We start from the raw sequence: 22,257 nt of genomic DNA on the forward strand, positions 1-22,257 counted from the left end.
GAAGAACACTAGAACAAGTCATACATGTTTCATTTGATGCACGATGAGAATAGTTAGGGAAGGAAGATACTTGGTTCGCCGAGTTTTGGTTAATCAAAAATTGATCAAACCTTTGAGATAAAGACTTCATTTCAGCGGCTATTTCATTTGAATGGTCGACTTGATGTAAGCCAACACTCTTCCTACTTTGTGAATTTCTACCATTCTTGGATGATAATGTTCTATGCAAAGAATTTTCACTCATGCTCTCATAAAGACGCCACACGTCTTCCTCATGCCTATCAATGTATGAGCCACCCATGGAAGCATCAACCATGCCTTTGTAATTGTCCGATAAGCTCTCAAAGAAATATTGAACTAATTGCCATTTGGGCATGTCATGATGTGGACACTTCCTAAGCAATTCATTAAAGCGTTCCCATGCCTCATGAAACGTTTCTCCATCCCCATGTGAAAATTCCCGAATTGAGGTTCTCATGGCATTGGTCTTAGAAACCGGATAGTACTTCTTCAAGAACTCTTGTTGTATTTCTGCCCAAGAAGTGATTGAAAAAGGCCTAAGATTGTTAAACCAATACTTTGCCTTGTCTTTTAAGATGAATGGAAAAAGTTTGAGTCTTAAGACCTCTTCCGGCATGTCCGTATATTTTACGGTGGAACATACTTCTAGAAACTCATATAAATGCTTGTAAGGTTCGTCACTTGGAAGTCCATGATATTTAGGAAGCATTTAAATGGTTTGTGATTTAATTTCATAGTGATGTGCTCTAAATGGTGGCAATTGAATGCATGTGGGTGCATTGTATTCATTAGGCACATAGTGATCTCTTAAAGCAAGTGGATGATTAGCAATTTGAGGTGCAACATGGGCACCTTGATTTTGATTTCCTTGAATGATGGGAGGTTGTGGAGCATACATTGGCCTTGGCATTCCAAATGGAACTTGGCCTTGTTGTTGTTGTTGTGGTTGGTGGATGAATGGCCTAGGCATGTCTAATGGTACTTGCAAGTTCTCATGATGCACATTTGGATGAATGATACCTTGTTGGTCTATGTGACCAAGGTCCTCTACATGCTCTTCATTATGGCCTTCCATTGATGTAATGGATTGGGTAGAAATAGAACTTCCTATTCCCCTAGGATTTCTAACTACGGATTTAAGATGCAAATCAAGAGGGACAAGAGTTGGTCTTAGTGATCTACGACCATGCATGCACAATGTAAAAACATATAAACACAATGAATGAACAAACACTTCGACTTCACAACAATTCAATGAATCTTCCTCCACAAACACTTAACCCATACTCCTATGCTTTAACAACAATGATGCAAAGAATAATTAAGATTGCCTCCACGCTGGCTCACGATTTATCTAAGAATTTAAAAACAACAAGCCTCCACGCGGGCCGACGACTTAACTAAAGGATTGAGTAAGAAAAAGCTCACAAAGGTCCTTTAGCACTTCAACTCCAAATTTAAAGCTTAGCTTAGCAATTTTTTAGCATTTTTCCTTTCTTGCTTAGCTCCTTTGTTTGAATGCTCCTTTGCTTGCTTCCTAGCTCAATGCTCCTTGTCAAAGATGAACAAACACAATAAGTAATCAAAAGAAAAATAAAAACAAAGTAAAGACACGATCAAAAGAGTACTAATTCCTAATTGATTCCACAAATATGACGTTACCTAATCCCCGGCAACGGCGCCAAAAACTTGGTGGTGTATGTCGCTGTCACTGCACCACAAGCTTAGGAGTGTGCATTAAGGCGAGGGCCAAGTTTTACATTTATAAAAACCACTACTACCTTCACTAAAAATATAGTTAGGGTGAGTAGGGATCGTCCCAAGGGATTGGAGTCGACTTTGGCTGTGGAATCACTATTAGGGTTAGTAGGTTGAGTGATCAAACAAATGGTTGGTTGGTTGATTAAACTAGAGAGCAAATTAAACTAAATAATTGAATGCAATAAAGAGTAAGTAAGAGAGAGGGAGATCTTGGGGTTTAGAGGTCACCACCAAGCAATACTTTTCTACACCCTTAACAAGTGACTAATGAGGGAAATGTGTGTTGCAATATTGATGTGTGTGTGTGTGTTTGGCTGATTCAACTAGTAAGGGTGACCAATTAAGTATACATTGTCTAATCAACATGTGAAAAGCACAATATATCTAACAATTAAGCATATATTGTCTAAATAGCATGTGAAAAACACAATATATCTAGCAAGTCATTAATCCTTTCATTAAGCTCACAAGCCAAATACACCACATGGTTAGAGACATATGCTACTTGCATTCAAAAGTATGGAGCATTAAATAACAAGCATGGATTGTCCTTCCATCTAACAACTGTGCTACCACTACACTACAATTAAGCTAATGACATGAAATTAAAATAATTAAGCTAAGGGAGAGGCACAATCCATCAAGAAATGAGCATGAACCATCTAGAAAATTACAAGAGCATTCTTTTAAGCACAAAGTTTTGACAATCTCTAGATCTATGGCATTAATACACATAGACATGCACCAATAACACAAGAAATGGAGACAAACACATGAATATCTATTCTAGTATACATAGACATATGGATAGAATGAAATGATCAATTGGAAGCATTAAACCACATAAATCATTGAATAAACAAGATCTATGTATATAGAAGTGCCAAAACATGTATTACAACACTAATCCCTCAATAATACACAAAATTAAGATATAGAAAACATGCTTGGGGCTAACTCTAGCCCCAAGAGGATGTCTAGCAACTCATGGTAGTGCTTCTCCAACCCTCAAGGGCTAACTCCATGGTAGAGATTTGCTCATTGGTTGATGAAGAGTCTCCAATGGTGTCTCTAGCCTTCTCCTCCTCTAAGCTTGCTCTCCAAGAGTTCTTACAAGGTATGAGATGATATGATGTGATATGGTATCTTCTATTATAAAAAGTAATCCTTATCCTTATATAGGTAGGTCAAAATGACACACAAAATGAGCTGGGGTCGTGCAGCAAATATTCCCCAATGATTGGATAAAGGGCAACTTTCAATGAGCTAGAAATTTAACTTTTTTGCACTGGAAGAAGTTCAATCAATCGAACCTTGAACTTGGATCGATCGAACATGGCTGAGATCTATCGAACTTAGGTTGGATCGATCCTCAATGGTGGCGCTTTTTGGATAAAAACAAATCTGAGATATTTTGAAGATATTTTTGGGAAAAGGACAAAAGTGGTTGGTAGGGTGGTACAACTGGATAAGATCAATCATTTGGATAAGGATAAGGTAGTTCGATCGATCGAAGAATAATGTTGGATTGATCGAACTTTTGAGATCTCTGAAAATGTCATCATGACTCTGATCCATCTTGAAGTGCTGAGATCGATCATGTTGGATCGATCGAACCTTGATTTGAGATCGATCGAAGATGTTGATTTCCACCTTTTTCTTCCTTTTGCTTCCACTTGGCTCCTTTCTTTGATCTCTCCTAGAATTGCTTCATTTATGCTCTTATTTGGCTGAGTTAGCTTATTTTCGGGATAAGTGCCTGAAAATGGAAATAATACGAAATCAATCTAAGACGGGAAAGTAAGATAGATAAAGGTACTAGAATGCCTAAGCTTAAGGGGTTTAAATATGCACTTTTCAGCGCTCATCAAGAACAATATTTCTCTCTTTAGAAACCTTACAAAATATGAGATGTCTTTAATACAATGCATCAAGCCTCTAATAAGCAACCATAGCCTTCCAACCACTTTAAATTCGTGGCCCAAAATCCCTAGAGAAGTGTAGAGCAATCCCTTGAATCAAGGGGTAACATTAGGTGAAACAATGCAGCCCACGACCTCTTGTTTGCAGATTGACGGGCGCCCATGTCCTGATGAGAATCCACGCGCTGGCAAGGGTAACTTGAGGCTTGGCTGAGGCTAATGGTGGCACATGGTGGGGGCCCACAGTGCATAGCGGGGCCTAGCAAAATTATAAACTTTCTGGACCAATCGGCGAGCGCCTGCAAGGCTCTTGGGGGCAACTTTGCTTTTTAAAATGATTTTGGCTCGGCCCGATGACACGATCATTGTTCTTAGCACTTTTTGTGGAGAGAACCTTGAGTTCAATGGTTCACTGGCTTGGCAAAAATGAAGGTTCCCGGCAATGGCATGCTTTGATCTTCAAGAATTCACCAAAGCTTCACTTTTAACCCTTTTTGAGGAACCATCCTAAAAGCAAACAAAAACATGCAAATGAAGAAAATCTATACAATAGGACCAACAAATGGACTTAACTAATGTAAATAAGGGCGCTTGAATATGAAATATTCGGCGCTTATCACACCCCCAAACTTACATTTTACTAGTCCCATAGCAAAACCAAAATGAAGGACTTAACAAAATGACAACATTTGAAACTACTATCCACAGACATCAACCATGGTGCAAGAAAATGCACACAGCTCATTTGCAACTTAGAACAGATATAACATTGGAGACGGAATCATTTTTGCAGACTACCTTGTGTATATGAAGCCTTGATATAACACAATGGCTAAAAATATTTCAATTCTCATGCATCAACATCATAGTCTATATAAATACTTCAATTGTCATCTCTTTAATAGAAATCAACTCTAACTTCAATGAAAGTGAACTGGATTCCCAATATGCAGCTTTTACCTTCTCTTTCCAATTTCAAAACACAAGTTTTCAAATCATGGAATTTCCCTTTTAAATGAGGTCTCTGAGGCATGATTTATTCAAAATACACATTTTATTATTATTATTATTATTATTTTTTGCATACATAGTATGGTTGTGCAATGCCGAAGTTCCTTAAGCTTTCTAACCGACCCATGTAGCAAGTGTTAGGCCATCAACTCCTAAAGCGGATAGCTTTAGGGTGCTAAGTGTAAAGACACTCCAAGGGCTTAATAACTTGACTTGGCAAGGCTACGAACTCCAACGAACCATATTTATTTATTTTTTTCATTTCGTGAATGACCGTGTAATGCCTAAGTCCCTTAAGCTTTCTAACTAACCTATGTAGCGAGTGTCAGGCCAGCAACTCCCAAACTGGATGGCTTTAGGTGCTAAGTGTAACGACACTCCAAGGGCTTATATATATATATATATATATTTTAGATCAATGCCAAAGATATCCATTCATTAGGGTCATCATTTCAAATCAACTGAGTCATGGTCAAGGTAAATTAGGTTACATGCCTCACAATAAAGTTTTCAGTGTGCATCTGTGAAATGTGAAGCATAGAAGAGTATGAAATCCGACGAAAATCTAATTGAAGCATTTATACAAACCGATTTGAATCAACATGATCATTTCAGATTTTTCTTTATTTTCAAAACTATCATTTGCCTCTATACACATAGTATTAAACACATGCTTCAGTCTCCAACAAGTTCCAAGATTAAAAGATCATTACTTCCTAAAAATTAAATTTATTAACTTACATGAATCAAGTTAGAACGTGCAAGCAAAAATGCAATACCAAAATGTACCACCAAACTTGAATGTCACATTGTCCTCAATGTGAGAAGACAAATAATGGAATTGGAAATGAAAAATAAAAAGGGTACAAAGAGCAATAATACCAAGGAGAGGAGGAAAATCGGTGGCGTTGTAAAAATATACCACCATGTGAACTCTAAGAGCACTCCCCCAAACTTGAATCTAAAAAGAACCTGTTAAGAACACATCTATGCACAACAAGCATCATATAAATCCAGACAGAGATAAAACTAAACAACTGCAATTTTATTTAACCAAAAACCGAGTATCCATGCAAAATAGGAAAAAGGATTGCAGTTATAAGTTCAAGATAGGAACTTAAAGTAATGCCAAACGCGGCCGAAAGTAAAGCAAAAGAGTACTACTGAAAATGAAAATAGGAATTAAAAGCAGGAAATCAATCTATCATCGGAGTAGAGGATGAGCCACCGGCACCGCCTGGGGGTCAGTCAATCAAAGATTGCAGCATGGCCTGTAATACCTGCTGTCCCTCCTGAGTCTCCTTACGGAATTCCGTAAGGGTGCCCTCCATGGTCTCAGCTCACGGCTGAAGGGTATCAAGACAGGTACTGAGAGAGTTGTAATCGGCACGGGACATAGCAGGCGGTGGTGGCGCAACTGGTGCGGGAGTAGCTGGCGCAAGAGCAACAGGAGCAGCTGGACCTCCCTAATCAAACACACTGCCAATGCGGGCTTAACGAGAAGTCTTAAGCTGGATGGTGCTTGACTTCCATGCACCAAGGTCAAAAAGAAATACCTTAGTGCTCCGCTCTCCTCTCTGGGGGACTTTGAACTTTTTATTCTTAAGCAGCTTGGTGACCAAGTACGGGAAAAGAAGTGCCCAAGTGAGGGCATTATCCGATTGCATCACAAAAAGATCATTGTAAACCTTGAGAAGCTGGTCCCAAATGAGTTGTGGGACACAAAACCAATGTCCCTTCTCAGCGGCATAAAGGGTGTACAGAAAAACCCCCTTACGCTCAGAGTGCTTAGGAACGAGAAGGACATTTTTGGCAAGGACGGAGTCCAAAAACCACAGCCGGCACGGAAGGTATGACTTATTCGTGCTTGATTTGCAACTGCTGTTATACTTATTCTGGCATATTTCCTCTACAATTTCAGACAAGGCCAGATTAACTAGAGGAGCACCGTACAGAGGCTGGTCCTCCTCATCCAAAAGAGATGCCAATGGACACTCCAAGGCTGTAGCAAGGTCATGAAGGGTGATTGCAAAAGATGTGCCATCAATGGTGGTCTTAATGACCTCCGGCTCTACACATGAATTAAACATGTTGGAGTAGAATTGGTGGACGATATGCGGATAGAACGAGCTGATAAGCGCCGAATATTATATATTCAAGCGCCCTAAATTGCATTAGTAAAGTCCGTTGTATGTTAATTTATGTAGATTATCTTCATTTCTATGTTTTTATGCATTTTCAGGTTCATTGGCCAAAATGGAACAAGAATAAGGCCTTGTGGAATCTTGAGCAACAAAAGGTGCCAATGCTGAATTCTGGCAGCAGTAGAACCTGAACTTTGCTTGCCATTTTGACCTTCCAAACTCGAGAACTGGACTTCCCTCATAACATGAAAGATTTAGACCTCTGAATTATCTTTCTAAATCTTCAAACGGTTTGTCATTCGGAGCTCGGAGCAGAGATTTATGGCCTTGTTACCAGAGGTGCGCAGAACTGCCTGGCAGCAATGAAATTCTGCCTTGATCTTCATTTTCGACCAACCATCCTTGAGAATTGGATCTCCACTAAAACATGAAATATTTAGAGCTCTGAATTAGCTTTCTAAATCTTCAAACGGTTCATCATTCGGAGTTCAGAGTGCAAAGTTATGGCTGTTTAACCAAAGTAGGTCTGGGCGGAGCAAGTGAAGCATGGGCATTTTTACACTAAATTCGAGTGCTCGAGGCCTTGCTTTGAGTGCTCGAATTTTGGGCAGAATGCCCTTCGGAAATGGCTCATTTCAGCCCACTTGCACCTTGGTTTCTTCATTTTGCTTTCCTCTTTAATGAAGTGGTTGGAGATGTTGGTTGGTGGCCTTTTTGGTGGTAGATAAGAGGGATATGAGCCACACAAATGAGAGGAGCTTCATTCTACAAGATTAGAGGAGAGAGAAGAGAGCAAAGGAAGGAGAGTTCTTGGAGCAAGAAAGGGGAGCTCGAAAATGGAAGGAGGATCCATGGTTCTTCTTCATTCTAAGGCTCCCATGTGTAACTAACTCCTCCTCTAGGGAGGTAATGGAACCCCTCATTGTAAGCATGCTTTACTTTTGATTCTAGTTTGGGAAAAATAATGTATTTTGTGGTGATTCCATAATCTAGAACTCTTACTTGATGTAATGAATTGATTTTGATTTAATGATCATGTTGGACCTACTTTCTTGTCTTAGAATGTATGTTTTCATGGTTGTATGGTTTACATTTTCATGGTGACAATGAAGATGAGATTTTTGGAATGGTTTTAATGGCATGTTGTTGAGAGATTTGATAGGCCATAGCTTAGGTTCTTCCTTGGATGGCTTATTCTTAATTCTTAGCTTCATGTGCTCTTATCATGTGATTGATGGTTTGACAATTTCTAGCTTAGTGAACATGTCTTAAATTACACTTTAGTTTAGGTAATTGAGCATGTAAAATCTTTGATAAATTGTTCTTGCCTATTGATTCCATGAATCCTTTGAAGGTAATGTAGTAACCATGAGTAACTACTTATTATAGCCACATATTTATGTTGTTTTTCCCCGAATGAATCATATTCTAGCATGTTTATATTGTAGGTGGTGAAGTTACTTCCCTAGTCTCTTTTACCAACATTTTATCTCTTTTAAATTCTTGCAAGTTCTATTTTATGCATCTTAATTTCATAGCTTTAGTGACAAACCAAGCAAACACCCTATTCCCCCTTATCATTCTAAAACGATTCTAGACGCTTAGGTTGCCTTAAACTAGCGCAGTCCCAGTGGTTCGACTTACCCGACCAATAGCCCTATTTTACAATGATTCGTGCTATTGCGAAGGTTGATGTATAATTGGCCAACTGATCACGAGCCAATGCAGGGTTTGAAAAGAGCTTTGAGGCCACAGTCTTTCAATTCTTTGACTGCCCAGGCCGTTTCTGGGTTTTCTTTGAACTCATCTTTAATAACAAATTTGGCTTCCGTTTCAATGGGCCACTCAGCCTAATTTGGAGTGGGAGCTTCCTCGGATGGTTCCTCAGAGGAACGAGCATGCTTGGAGGAAGTTTTGGGAGACATTTGGAAGAAGGAGTTGGCTTAGGCAATTTATCGAACACTTGGCATGCAAGAACAAATTGTAAAAGGCAAGAATTGATTAAAATGGTGAAAACCCCAAAATTTTTGTCCTGCAATCAAGATATACCAAGCCCCAACAACTACTATACCTCTACACAATCAATCACATCCTCCATTAATCCAAAAATTAAAAGAAAGAGAGAGAGAGAGAAGCTTACCCAAAGTGAAGAAATCCACAAAATCCCTTTTGCTTGGTGCAAAATGGATGGAATGATGAGGATGATGGAGATGGAAGAAGGTTGGAGATAGAAGGAGATGAGATGGAAAAGAAAAAGAATAGAAGGAGAGGAATAAGGGTTTAGGTAGGAGAGAGTAGGATCGGTTGGAAGGATGAGAGGGAAGTTAAAAAATTCAAAATGGGCCTTGGAAATGGGTGTTTTAATTCATGGCCCGAAGCCTGGCGAGGGTGTCCATAAGGTGCCAAGGCTTGGCACAGGCCAAGCCTGGCATGCAGCTGGACCTCCCTTTGGCGCTCGGCAGGTCCCCGTAGAGATTGGCGGGTGCCCGCAATTTTGGACAGAATCTGCCTTGGCATTTTGGCCGAACAGAGGCCGGGCCGAGGTCGAAAAATCCTCCAATTAGAAACTTAAGCTTCTATAGACCTTAGACACCTTGTATAACCCTCAAAACGGGATTCGGAGCTCATTTCCAAAAGCGCTAATTTTGGGGTCCGAATTTCCTTTGATTTTTTTGGATTTTTGAGAAAATTGCCGAAATAACCTTAAAAAATTCTGAAAATGGTATCGAGACCTTAAAATTACTAAGTAAGCCGAAAGTGACTTTTAGAACGCAATTCGAGACAGTTCCAAAAAAGTTCACATTTTGGCTACACTTAGCTAATTTCTGAAAAATCTTGGCTAAGGCAACTTGAAAGAAGGAAGCTTGGAAGTTGAAAGAATTGCTTCCCGAGAGTGCTAAATTTAATGTCGATAGCTAGATAAACCATGATTTCGCATCAGTCCTTGTAAATTGGGTCCGTCAATAGGACTTTCTCCACTTTTCGAATGGGGACTATGCCATCAACATAAGGTTTAAGCCTTTGGCCATTAATCTTAAAGAGAGATCCATCGGTAAGATCTTAAAGTTTAATTGTACCATGAGGAAAGACAGATGAGATAATATATGGACCATCCCACCGCGAACGGAGTTTTCCGGGAAAAAGTCACAACCTAGAATTGAAAAGCCAAACTTTCTGTCCAGGGGTAAAAGACTTTTTGACAATGTGCTTGTCATGAAATGCTTTAGTCTTTGCCTTATAGATTTTGGCGCTTTTATATGCATCATTTTGAATTTCCTCAAGCTCATTGAGCTGCAATTTGCGAGTAGAACCAGCTTGTTTAAGGTCAAAGTTGAACTGTTTTATGGCCTAAAAAACGCGGTATTCTAACTCCACTGGGAGATGACAAGCTTTGCCAAAGACAAATTGATATGGTGACATGCCGATGGGCGTCTTATACGCTGTCTGGTAGGCCCAAAGCGCATCGTTTAGTCTTAATGACCAATCTTTGCGGTCCGGTCGAACCGTTTTTTTCCAGAATATGCTTGATCTCACGATTAGATACTTCCACTTGACCACTCATTTGAGGGTGGTAAGGTGTGGCAACCTTATGAGTAATAGAATACTTCAGAAGGATAGATTTGAGATAGCGATTATAGAAATGAGAACCTCCGTCACTGATAATGGCCCTAGGCGTACCAAATTGACTGAAGATGTTCGATTGAAAGAACTTGATCACAACTTTATGATCATTGGTTTTGTTAGCTTTCGCCTCAACCCATTTAGACACGTAATCCACCGCTACTAGAATGTACTCATAGCCATAAAAGGATGGAAATGGTCCCATGAAGTCAATTCCCCATACATCAAAAATTTCTATGATTAAGATAGGGGTAGCGGGCATCATGTCTTTTCTGGACATGGATCCGAGCTTTTGGCATCGCTTACATAACTTGCAGAAATTGTAAGTATCCCGAAACAAAGAGGGCAATAAAATTCGCTTTGAAGGACTTTGTCAGCAGTTTTCTTGGTACTGAAGTGTCCTCCACATGTAAGAGTGTGACAGAAATTTAGGACACATGAAAATTCAGTTTCGGGAATGCATCGCCAGATGATTTGGTCCGGGCAATACTTAAATGATTCCGGATCTTCCCAAAAGAAATTTTTGACTTGGGAGAAGAACAAGTCCTTCTCTTGTTTGGACCATTTGGACGGAATTTTTCCCACCGCAAGGTAGTTGACAATATCCACAAACCACGGAAGATTTGAATGAGAAATCTGAAACAGTTGCTCATCCGAAAAGGAATCACGAATTGCAGCAAATTCAGAAGATTTCTCAATGAGTAGTCGAGAAAGATGGTTAGCGACGACATTGTCTGTCACTTTTTTATCACGAATTTCAATGTCAAACTCTTGGACTAAGAGTATCCATCGAATTAGACGGGGTTTAGTCTCTTTTTTGGCGAGCAAATTCCTAAGAGCGGCATAGTCCGAAAAGACAATGACTTTGGATCCAAGAAGGTAAGAACGGAATTTATCCAAGGCATACACCACGGCTAGCAACTCTTTTTCAGTGGTGGTGTAATTTAATTGAGCATCGAGAGAGTTTTGCTAGCATAATAAATAGCATGTGGTAGCTTATCCACACGCTGGCCCAAAACCGCACCCAATGCATAATCGGATGCATCACACATGATCTCAAAGGGAAGAGACCAGTTAAGCGGTTTCATGATTGGGGCTGAAGAGAGAAGAGTATAGAGCTTCTTGAAAACTTCCAAACAGGCTTCATCAAAATTGAAGGGAATATCCTTGGCAAGAAGATTACACAAAGGCTGGGATATTTTGCTAAAATCTTTGATGAAGCGGCGATAAAAGCCAGCATGACAAGGAAGGAACGGATTTGTCGGACAAAATTTAGAGGAGAAAGGTTAGAGATTAATTCGACTTTAGCTTTGTCAACCTCAATTCCCCTTTTAGAGATAACATGTCCTAAGACAATGCCTTCTTGGACCATAAAATGACTCTTTTCCCAACTTAGAATAAGATTTGTCCCCTTACATCTTTGAAGCACAAGGGATAGATTTTGGAGACATGAGTCAAAGGAAGATCCAAAAACGGAAAAATCATCCATAAATACCTCCAAGAACTTCTCGACCATATCGGAAAATATGGACATTATGCACCTTTGGAAAGTTATCGGTGCATTGCATAGCCCAAAGGGCATGCATCTATAGGCAAATGTTCCAAAGGGACATGTGAATGTGGTATTCTCTTGATCTTGAGGATCAATTGCCACTTGGTTATAGCCGGAATAACCATCAAGGAAACAGTAGTAGCTTTGCCTGACCAGCCTTTCTAGGATTTGATCAATGAATGGGAGTGGGAAATGATCCTTCCTACTAGTAGAATTGAGTTTCCGGTAGTCCATGCACACACGCCACCCGGTGGTGGTGCGTTGTGGCATGAGCTTTCCCGCTGAATTTTCAACAATGGTGAGACCGAATTTCTTGGGAACAGCTTGAGTTGGGCTTACCCATTTGCTATCAGAGATGGGGTAGATGATTCCCGCATCTAGTAGCTTGATCACTTTTTTCATGACCACTTCCTTCATGTTTGGATTCAACCGGCGTTGCACCTCTCTAGAAGGTTTAGCATCGTCCTCCATATGAATACGATGCATACAAATAGAAGGGTCGATTCCTTTCAAATCAGCCACTGCCCAGCCAATAGCTTCTTTGTACTCTTGTAGCACCGCTAAAAGGCTATTTTCTTGGTCATTTAAAAGGTCCAATGCAATGATGACTGGACGAGTTTTATTTGCACCAAGAAACACATACTTGAGGTGGGCCGGGAACGGCTTTAACTCAAGTTGTGGTGGAGATTTCAATGAAGGGACCGGAGGAGTAGTGGAAAGTTGAGGAAGTGGTTCTCTTAGCACTTTCCCAGGAGGAAAGTCCATGATTGCATCAATGTCGAGCAAATAATTTACTTCTTGGATGGATTGATTAATATCAAAGTTTGTAAAGTCAAAGTGAGACATGCAAGTTTTAAGAGGATCCTTGTTTATAATGAAGGGGAGAGATTCTTCGACCACTTCATTTACCACATCAATGAGAAAACAATCATCCTCTTCGGAAGGATGTTGAGTTGCATGGAAAATGCGGAATTTGACTTGCATATTTCCAAAGGCGATATCCATCACCCCGGTTCGGCAATTTATCGAAGCATTAGCCGTAACTATAAAAGGCCTACTGAGGATTACGGGAATATGTTTCTTTGGATCATGGACCGGTTCCGTGTCAAGAACCACAAAGTCTACCGGGAAGTAAAATTTTTCCACTTTGATGATGACATCTTCAAGAATGCCCCGTGGGTGCTTGACCGATCTGTCAGCAAGCTGCAAGACCATGGAGGTTGGCTTAAGATCTCCTAACCCAAGTTGTAAGTAAACTAAATATGGAATCAAGTTCACACTTGCTCCTAAGTCAAGGAGGGCCCGTTCTATGTTGTTGTCACCAATGACACACGAGATCCTTATACTTTAGAGGAGTGTTGTGCTGAATTATCGCATTCACTTGTTCAATTAGCCTTACCTTCTTCAGTTAATGACTTTTGAAAGTGCGCTTTTGAGTACATAAATCCTTGAGAAATTTGGCATATGGAGGATTTCACTTGATAGCATCCAAGAGAGGTAGGTTGATCTTTACTTGCTTAAAGACCTCCCACATGTCCTGAATTTTACAACTTTTGTTCCTAAAATGTGTCGACTCTTGGAAACATTGAGGAAACGGAGCCTTAGGCTCATAAGAAGTCTCCACATGTGGGGTCACAAGCTTGGACTTTTCAGTGCTAGAATTTGGATTTTTAGGAGTGAAATTTGGATTAGAGGAGTTAGGATTTGGTTTTTTGGGAGGGAGAACTTGTTCATCTTTTCCTCCATCAACCTTGTTGTCCACAATTCGACCACTCCTAAGGGTGGTGATTGCTTGGACATGTTCATGAGTAGGCCCACTCGGAGGAGGGACTTCGTCAATCATATGGATCCCTCTAGGATTCTCAAATGGTTGAGCGGGAAGTTTTCCCTTATCTCTTTGAAGAAATTGGTTCATTAAATTAGCTATTTGTCCCACTTGATTCTCAAGTTTAGCTATTGACTGAGTATGTGAATGAACCATTTGGAGAGTGGGCTGCAATGATGTCAATAGTTGCTTGTTAGATTCTAACATTTGCTTGTTAAGGGGTTCCATCATTTGCTTATTTGCAGCGAGAATCTCATCAGTTGGAAACACAGGAGGTGGAGTAGAAACATTTGGATTATAGGGTGGACGGTAGCTTGAAGAGGCCTAAAATTGCCTATTTGGAAATTGAGAAGAGGGCTGATTTTGATGCCATTGATTTTGAAATGTCAAATTTTGTGGGGCGGGTTGCCTCCATAAAAAATTCGGATGATCTCTCCATCCCGGATTGTACGTATTGGAGTAAAGATTATTTTCGGGTCTGGAAAACATAGCATTTGCTTGCTTTTGATTGTTACTAGGAAATTGCTCCGGTGTGGGGCAATCTTTTGAAAGATGAAATAGGCTAGTGTATGATGCACACACTACGCTCGCTGAATTTTGAGACAAGGAAGAAAAGAGATGTGGTGCCATTAATTGATAGAATTTGTGAGCTATGGCATCCAATTGAGAAGATTCTTCCCTCATTGTCTTTGGTTGACATAGATTGGTGTTCTTTGCATTGGTTGAGGTTAGAGCCCAACGAGAATTATGTTGCAATGAGTTTTCACTCAAATTCTCGAGTAAGGTCCAAGCCTCATCCACATTTTTAGACATGAATATCCCTCCACATGAAGAGTCAACCATGAGTCTATGTGGTTCGGTTAAACCATCATAGAAAGCTTACACCAATTGCAATTTTGGAATTAGGTGGTGCGGACATTTCCTAAGAAGGTCTTGAAGTCTTTCCCAAGTCTCATGGAGTTGTTCCCCATCGATTTGCGAAACACTAAGAATGGAACGCCTCATTTGGTTGGTTTTACTCACCAGATAGTATTTTTTTAGAAATTCTTGTTGCAATTGTGCCCATGTAGTGATGGAATTTGCAGCAAGGGAGTTCAACCAATATTTTGCCCTATTTTTTAAGGCGAATGGGAAGAGACGCAAATGGAGTGCCTTTTTAGGGAAGCCCCTAAGCTTGATGGTAGACTAGATTTTAAGGAACTCATCAAGATGCTTATAGGGGTCTTCATTTTTAAAGTCATGAAAGGATGGAAGCATTTGAATTGTGTTAGATTTGATCTCATATTAGGCTGCATCGATGTTTGGCATCACTATGCAAGAAGGAGAGGCATAAGTGGTAGGTATGAAATGGTCTCTAAGAGTCATAGGTACCACATTTGAAATTTCAGCCCTATCATTATTGATTCCCTCATTCCTGACATTTTCTTCATTTCCGGCCATTACATTAAATTCAGGTTCAATTCCTCTTATATTTTCAGATTCCTTAAGGTTTCTTCTAAGAGTCCTCTCTAATGAATTTATATCAATTGGGGCTTCAAGAGTTGGCAAAGATAATGACCTACGTCCCAACATCAACAACACAATTCACAATAAGCACAACACTTCTTCACTATAACATCCACATATAATGTTCCCTTTCTCCTCAATTATCAACAAGACAGAAAATAAATGGCCACGACAAGGACCGATGCTTTGTAAAATAGTAAAACAGGAATAGCCTCGACAAGGGCTTCACAAGTTAAATATCACTAAGTTAAACACATGCAAGAAATTCACAATTTTTAAACTAAAAATTTAAAAAACTTACCGGGAGTCCTCTAGACTTACAATTTTTTTTCAGTTTTCCCTCGACAAGCCTTGAGTCCCTGGAATCTTACAAGAATACTTAAAATACAATGTCACCAAAACCAAACAAGAAAATATACACAAAACACAATATTCATAATCAAACCAATGTTAATCCTTAAACCTCGGTTACGAAACCGTTTGCAGTCCCCGGCAACAGCGCCAAAAATTGGTGGGCGTCGGTATATGTTACCAATAATAATCAACCCTTGCAATATCACAAATTATTGTAAAATAGGGCTATCATAGGGGTAAGTCAAATCACAAAGACTGCAAGTTTATGGCAACCAAGGTCTTTAAAATCACTTAGTTTGATGAAAGAGGTGTAGAGTTTTTGGTTGGTTTGTCACTTAGAACTAGGAATTAAAATTGCATAAAACAATAAATGGAAGGAATTTAAGAGGAAAGAAACTTAGGTAGAGAGGACTAGGGAAGTGAATCAACTACCAACCCTATAAACATGCTAGCTTATGATTAACTTGGGAAACAACTTAAATATATATGGCAATGATATGTAGCAATACAAGATTACTACATTATCTTCAAGATGTTCAAAGAATCAAGATTTAAGTATAATCCCTCAAAGTTCCACATGGTTGAACTACCTAAATTAGATTGTAGCCTTGACATGCTCACTAAGCTAGGGACTATTGTAATACCCCTAATTTTAAATGGATATTCCTGGTATTTCATTTATTATTTAATTGCATTTTACTTGATTATGTGGCATTTTATTTGATTATTTGTTTATTTATTTATTTGCCTGTTTATTTGATTTAATTGATGAATTGTGTTATTTAAATGAATTATTTTATTTAATTGCTTATTTAATTATATTTTGTTTTTCTTTAATTGACTTAATTATTTGCTTATGTGATTAGTGAATTAAATGTTAATAAATTAGGGTTTTATTATTCTTTTATGTTTCACGGGTTAGCCGACTAGGGTTTTAAATAGTTAAGGTGGCCGTCTTTTAATAAGTGGGGAATTAGAATTAGGTTTTAATATGTGAGGCCTATATATATATAAGTTATGGGTCTGCAAGGGTTTTAGAACCCTTTTCCTGTAACCCGTAACTGAGGAGGCAGAGAAGAGAAACAGAGAGTGAAGTTGAGAGATAAAAAGAGGGGTGCAAGGAGGATGGGACGGAGTGCTTCTGGGTTGAACCAAGGGCAATGGAGGAGTGGAACGACAGTTTAGAAGGTGGTCGAAAAACTTAGAGATGGTGGTTTAGAGTTTCAAAACTGAAACTCAAGGCAAGTCTCTATTCTATCTCTTCCCCTTAAACCTGTGTTCTGTGCATGCCTAGCTAGACTCTAGGGGTTTAATTAAAGTTAAGATGGAATAGTCATGCATGTTTAATCAGATTAAACAGAGAATTTCATTATTATATATGCTTGTTCATGATTTTCTTTATTCTTAGATTTTTATGCCTAGACTGTTGTTTAAGTTGAATCTTTGCCTACTAAAACACTTAAAATAATTTAGTATGGACGTATGGGACTTAGGTTGAAGCTTAGAGGCCTTAACAATGAAGATTTAGGGTTTTACAGAGGCTGAACGAATGAAGAAGACGACTTCAGCACTAACTAAGCCGACTGAATTGGTAACTTAGCTTGCTGAATTGGTAACTTAGCCTGTTGAATTGGTAACTTAGCCTGCTCAGTTGGATCGCAATATGGATTTTTGGTTTAATTGCCCAGAAGTTGCGTTTTAATTGTTTTAAAGTGTTGTTTGGGCTATACAGGGTAGTTTTACTTCATATAAACTGTTTTAAATGTTGTATATGATTGGCATAGACCCGTAAAATTATGAGGAAACATTAATTCATAATTGGACTAAGGAATAGGGCAAGATGAACCTAAGGGAAAAACCGGTAGGTTGCGCATTGTTTGGTTAATTAAATTACTTGCCGGAATTTGGAGCTTCTGTTATATAAATTAATACTGTTTAATCACATCTAAACAGTGTAATAAGTATAGTAAATTACTTGAATGCAACTATGCTTGGTTTGGAATAAATTGGTATTTGTATGCTGTTTATTGTATCAATTTATGGACTAGGTGGAGGATTTAAATGTTATGACATATTTTAGCAATTTAAATAGTTGGAACATGATTTTTAGGTTTTGTAATGAATGCCTAATATTGTTGGATATGTGCTAATTTATATTAATGCATATTTTGGTGTATGATTGAGGAGTTATTTATACCTGCTTTGTCAATTATACGGACTTGTGTGTTGTATGCACTGGTATGGGACGGTGGCATACTAGGGATGGATTAGTTAAAAATACTAAGTCCTACCTATTTGGAATTAAGGTGGATTAACAATAAAGGTTTAGTCCTACTTATATATGTGTATATGCAACGGTATGGGACGGTGGCATATTAGGGATGGCTTAATTCAAAACACTAAGACCTACCTATATTGGGGATGGTTTAGTTCAAAATGCTAAGACCTAACCTATCGGATTAAAGGAATGGATTGTAAAATATTAAATCCTAAATTGTGTTTAAGTTTGATCAACTGACTAAGTTGAGTGACTTCCTGGATTAGTTGGTTGTAGTTAAGTCATATCAGCTGAATAAGTTGAGTGACTAGCTGGACTGTGTTCTGTATATCACCTCAATGAATAATTGAATGGCATACTCTGGTTTCAGACGGATTTTAGATCTATGATTATGGTACCACGAGATGAGCTTGAGTTTCAGGCTCGTTGGTTAGGGTGCGTATATGTAGTGGATGCGTAGCTGGCTATGGTAGGATGAGGTGTACCCTGTTAGGTCTAGGTACTCATGCCCACCTTTGGGTGCGTTTTCGTATGTTGTCTTCTATTCAAGTTGAGACCCTTATTATAGTTCAGTGAATGTCCCTTAGTATGGATATATATGTGTATGGACTAAGTAGTTATTGTTGAGCTATCTAGGATGTATCTGCGTATCTGGTTTTTGTATGGATTGTAGTGGGATAGGACTTGCAAGTGGGCCTGACCCACTTCCTTATTTTTCAGGTGTTCGTCAGTTCCAGGGTTAGAGCTTAGGCGTACAGAGCAGATACAGACACTCATTCCTCCAATTACGTAGGATTACTTTCTATGTTTAGCTTTATATTTTGTTTCAGTTGTTTCTTTTCCAGTTTGGGATTTTATTAGGGGTCCACTTGATGGATTCCCGAGTTGTTAAATTAATGGAGGTTTTGGATTATCGGATTTTAACAATTTTATTTTGAGGATTTTTAATTTAAAATTATTTCAGCGTTATTAATTATTTTCTTAATTCATTTTGTAATCCGTGTTTGTTTTAAAATATTAATTGTTTGACATTACCTCGGGTTTGGGCTCAGGCCTGATTAACCCGTGTCTCGGATCCGAGGGGTGTCACAACTATCAAACCCCTCAATCACTATGCTAAGAGCACATGAAGTCAAGAACAAAAAAAAAAATCCATCAAAGGGAGGCCCTAAGGTATGGACTAACAAGTTTCTCATACAACATGCCAATAAACCCATTTCACAATCTCATTTCCATTCTCACTATGAAGATGCAAGCTATATGATCATGAGAGGAAATAATCTAAGACATGATAATCAACTCAAAATAATCATTTATAGACATTAATATCCATTACAACATGTAAAGTGCTCTAGATTATGAAAATACTATATATACACTTTATTCCCTAAATTAAAATCAAAACTAGAGCATGCTTACAAAGAAGGGCTTCATCACCTCCCTAGAAAGGGAGTTAGTTACCCATGGATGCAAAGGAACAATGTGTGGATGAGATCCTCCCCTCCATTTTCGCCCTTAGTAGCCAAGAATAACTCACAAGCTTTTAAGAACAATATTTCTCTCTCTCTAGAAACCTTACAAAATATGAGATGTCTCTAATACAATGCATCAAGCCTCTAATAAGCAACCATAGCCTTCCAACCACCCTAAATTCGTGGCCCAAAATCCCTAGAGAAATGAAGAGAAATCCATTGAATCAAGGGGATAACATTGTGTAATACCCCTAATTTTAAAAGGATAGTCCTGCTATTTTAATTAATTATTTAATTACATTTTTATTGGTTTAATTGTTTACTTGCTTGTTTTATTTGAATTAATTGAATTAATTGTTATTCTTTGATTTATTTCACTTAAATTGAATTAATTGTTATTATGTGACTTATTTGAATTAAATTGAGTAAATTGATTAATTTTTTATTTTATTTATTATTTGTCTTTAATTGAAGTATTGCAATTAATTAGGGTTTTGTTTTATTTTTCTTCATGTTGTAGCCGACTTAGTTCTCCGTCTCATATTACACTTAGGCTTAGGTTTAAGGGTGGCCTATAAATATAAGTATTAAGTTTTGCTTAGGGTTTAGAATCCTTTTCACGACTGTAGAGGCAGAGAGAGAACAGAGGAGGGTTTACAGTATTTGGATTTCGCCGGAGAATTTAGGAAGACGACAGTCTGAGGCCTAAAGGCAAGTTCTATTCCTAACTCTCTCCCTTTGGCTCTTGTTCTTTACATGACTAATACAACTCCAGGACTAAATAAAGATTAAGATTAAACTAGATTGCATGTCTGAGATACTTAAAACTGGATGTGTTTACAAGTTGGTTATTGTTTGCTTTAAATTCTTTCTTGTGTAACTCCTGATTTACTTCATATTTTAATTGATGTCAATTAATTAATAAAGGATTTAATCAGTGCTGGAACACCTTGGGAAAACATTAAACTTAATCTGGTTCGCATGGGTGATCACTTGAAACGGTATGTTCACGAATGGGTAATTGTTCTGGTTTAAATTCTTCTTACATAATTTGCATTTTAATTGATGTTGGTTGACGAAATAAGAGTTTAATTAATTCTGGAACACATTGGACCTAGTATTAGACACCTAGGAGCTTTAGGAATGGAGGACAGATGATCAGAAAGTCAGAAAATAGCCGGCGTCGAAGAAGACGGAGGATGGGAAGAGTGGAGGCGGCTCCACCCTTCAATGGAGGCGGCTCCATTGAAGTGGAGCCAGCTCCACACTTTATTGGAGGGGGCTCTGTGATACCCCTCGGATCCGAGACACGGGTTGATCAGGCCCAGGCCCAAACCCGAGGGAATATCAAACAATTAAAGTATTTTAAAGTAAACACAGACAACAAAATGAAATAATAAAGATGGAAATAAAACTGAAAGAACATTTAATTATAAAACCCTCCATGCATAACTGAAAAATAAAACTACAATCCTCCAAAACTCCAAGGTTACAACTTGGGAATCCATTGGTGGACCCCTAACCAAAAATTCAACTGAAACTGAAAACTGAAAATAGATAATGTTAGAAACATCGAGAGAAGTCCTACGTAATCAGATGGATGTGAGATTGTCCTCGACAAGCACGATCAAGCTCTAAGGCTGGAACCGTCCTGTACCTGAAAAGAATAATGAAGGAGTGGGTCAGACCCACGAGCAAGTTCTAATCTAACTGCAATCCATACAGTGACCCGATACGCAGATACACCGTAGATTCCTCACAATATCTATCTAGTCCATACGTAAAAATATATCCACACTAAGGGACATTCACTAGTCTATAATAGGGGTTTCAACCTGAATAGAAGGCAACATGCGAATACGCACCCAAAGGTGGGCATGAGTACCTAAACCTAACAGGGTACACCTTAACCTATTATAACCAGTTACGCATCCACTGCATATACGCACCCTAACCAACGAGTCTGAGACTCAAGCTCAGCTCGTGGTACCATAAACATATATATAAAGTCCGTCCAAATCCAGGGTATGTAGTTCAAATATTTAATAAACTGACATACAACAAACCAACTGGTTAGACACTCAACTTATTCAGTTGATGTGACTGAACCACAGTCCATTAATCCAGGAAGCCACTTAACTTTGTTGTAGTTGATATGTCTTAACCAAAATTAGGATTCAACATTTATAAATCCATTCCTTAAATCCGTTAGGTTAGGTTTAGGCGTTTTGAGCTAAACCGTCCCTAGTATGTCACCGTCCCATGCCGGTGCATACAATCCTCCATATCCTTGTAAATTACATCATATATATAACATTTTAGTAATTTACAATCCAAAACTAATAACCAAATAATTGCAAAAAGAAGTTTAACAATCTAGCAATTAAAACCAGTATTAATCCATGTAACTGCATTAAATAATTTAATATTCTAACAATTCACATCCAAAACATGCATAGTTCAAATTTGATATAACAATGACCCTATCATGTTTTTAAAATCAGTTCTATAATAATATTATAGTCCAATAAATCGCTAAATTAATTCAAGCGATTTAGTTCCTTCCATCCGGTAACAGCGTACTAAGTTGTATACTTATTTTCTGTTTTACCCTTTAGCACCGGGCCACACACTAAGCCATAAGTCCAAATTATTAAATAAAAGACTTCATCATAAATCTAAAATTTAATTTAGAATCATATTATAGCCCCTTAAATTGTCAAATCAAAATTAGACAATAAATTTCCTTCCAGCCGTTAACCGTACGCAAAGTTGATAAATAACGCACTG

General features: G+C 38.4%; 1 pseudogene; it reads left to right on the forward strand.

The window, feature by feature from the left end:
• The first annotated feature begins 374 nt into the window (after positions 1-374).
• Positions 375-473, forward strand: LOC132315314 (small nucleolar RNA R71; annotated as a pseudogene).
• The last annotated feature ends 21,784 nt before the right edge of the window (positions 474-22,257 follow it).

Source organism: Cornus florida, unplaced genomic scaffold, assembly GCF_030987335.1.
Source record: "Cornus florida cultivar Cherokee Brave unplaced genomic scaffold, ASM3098733v1 CherokeeBrave_3.0.0_Hap2_Chr06, whole genome shotgun sequence".
Lineage (NCBI taxonomy): Eukaryota > Viridiplantae > Streptophyta > Magnoliopsida > Cornales > Cornaceae > Cornus > Cornus florida.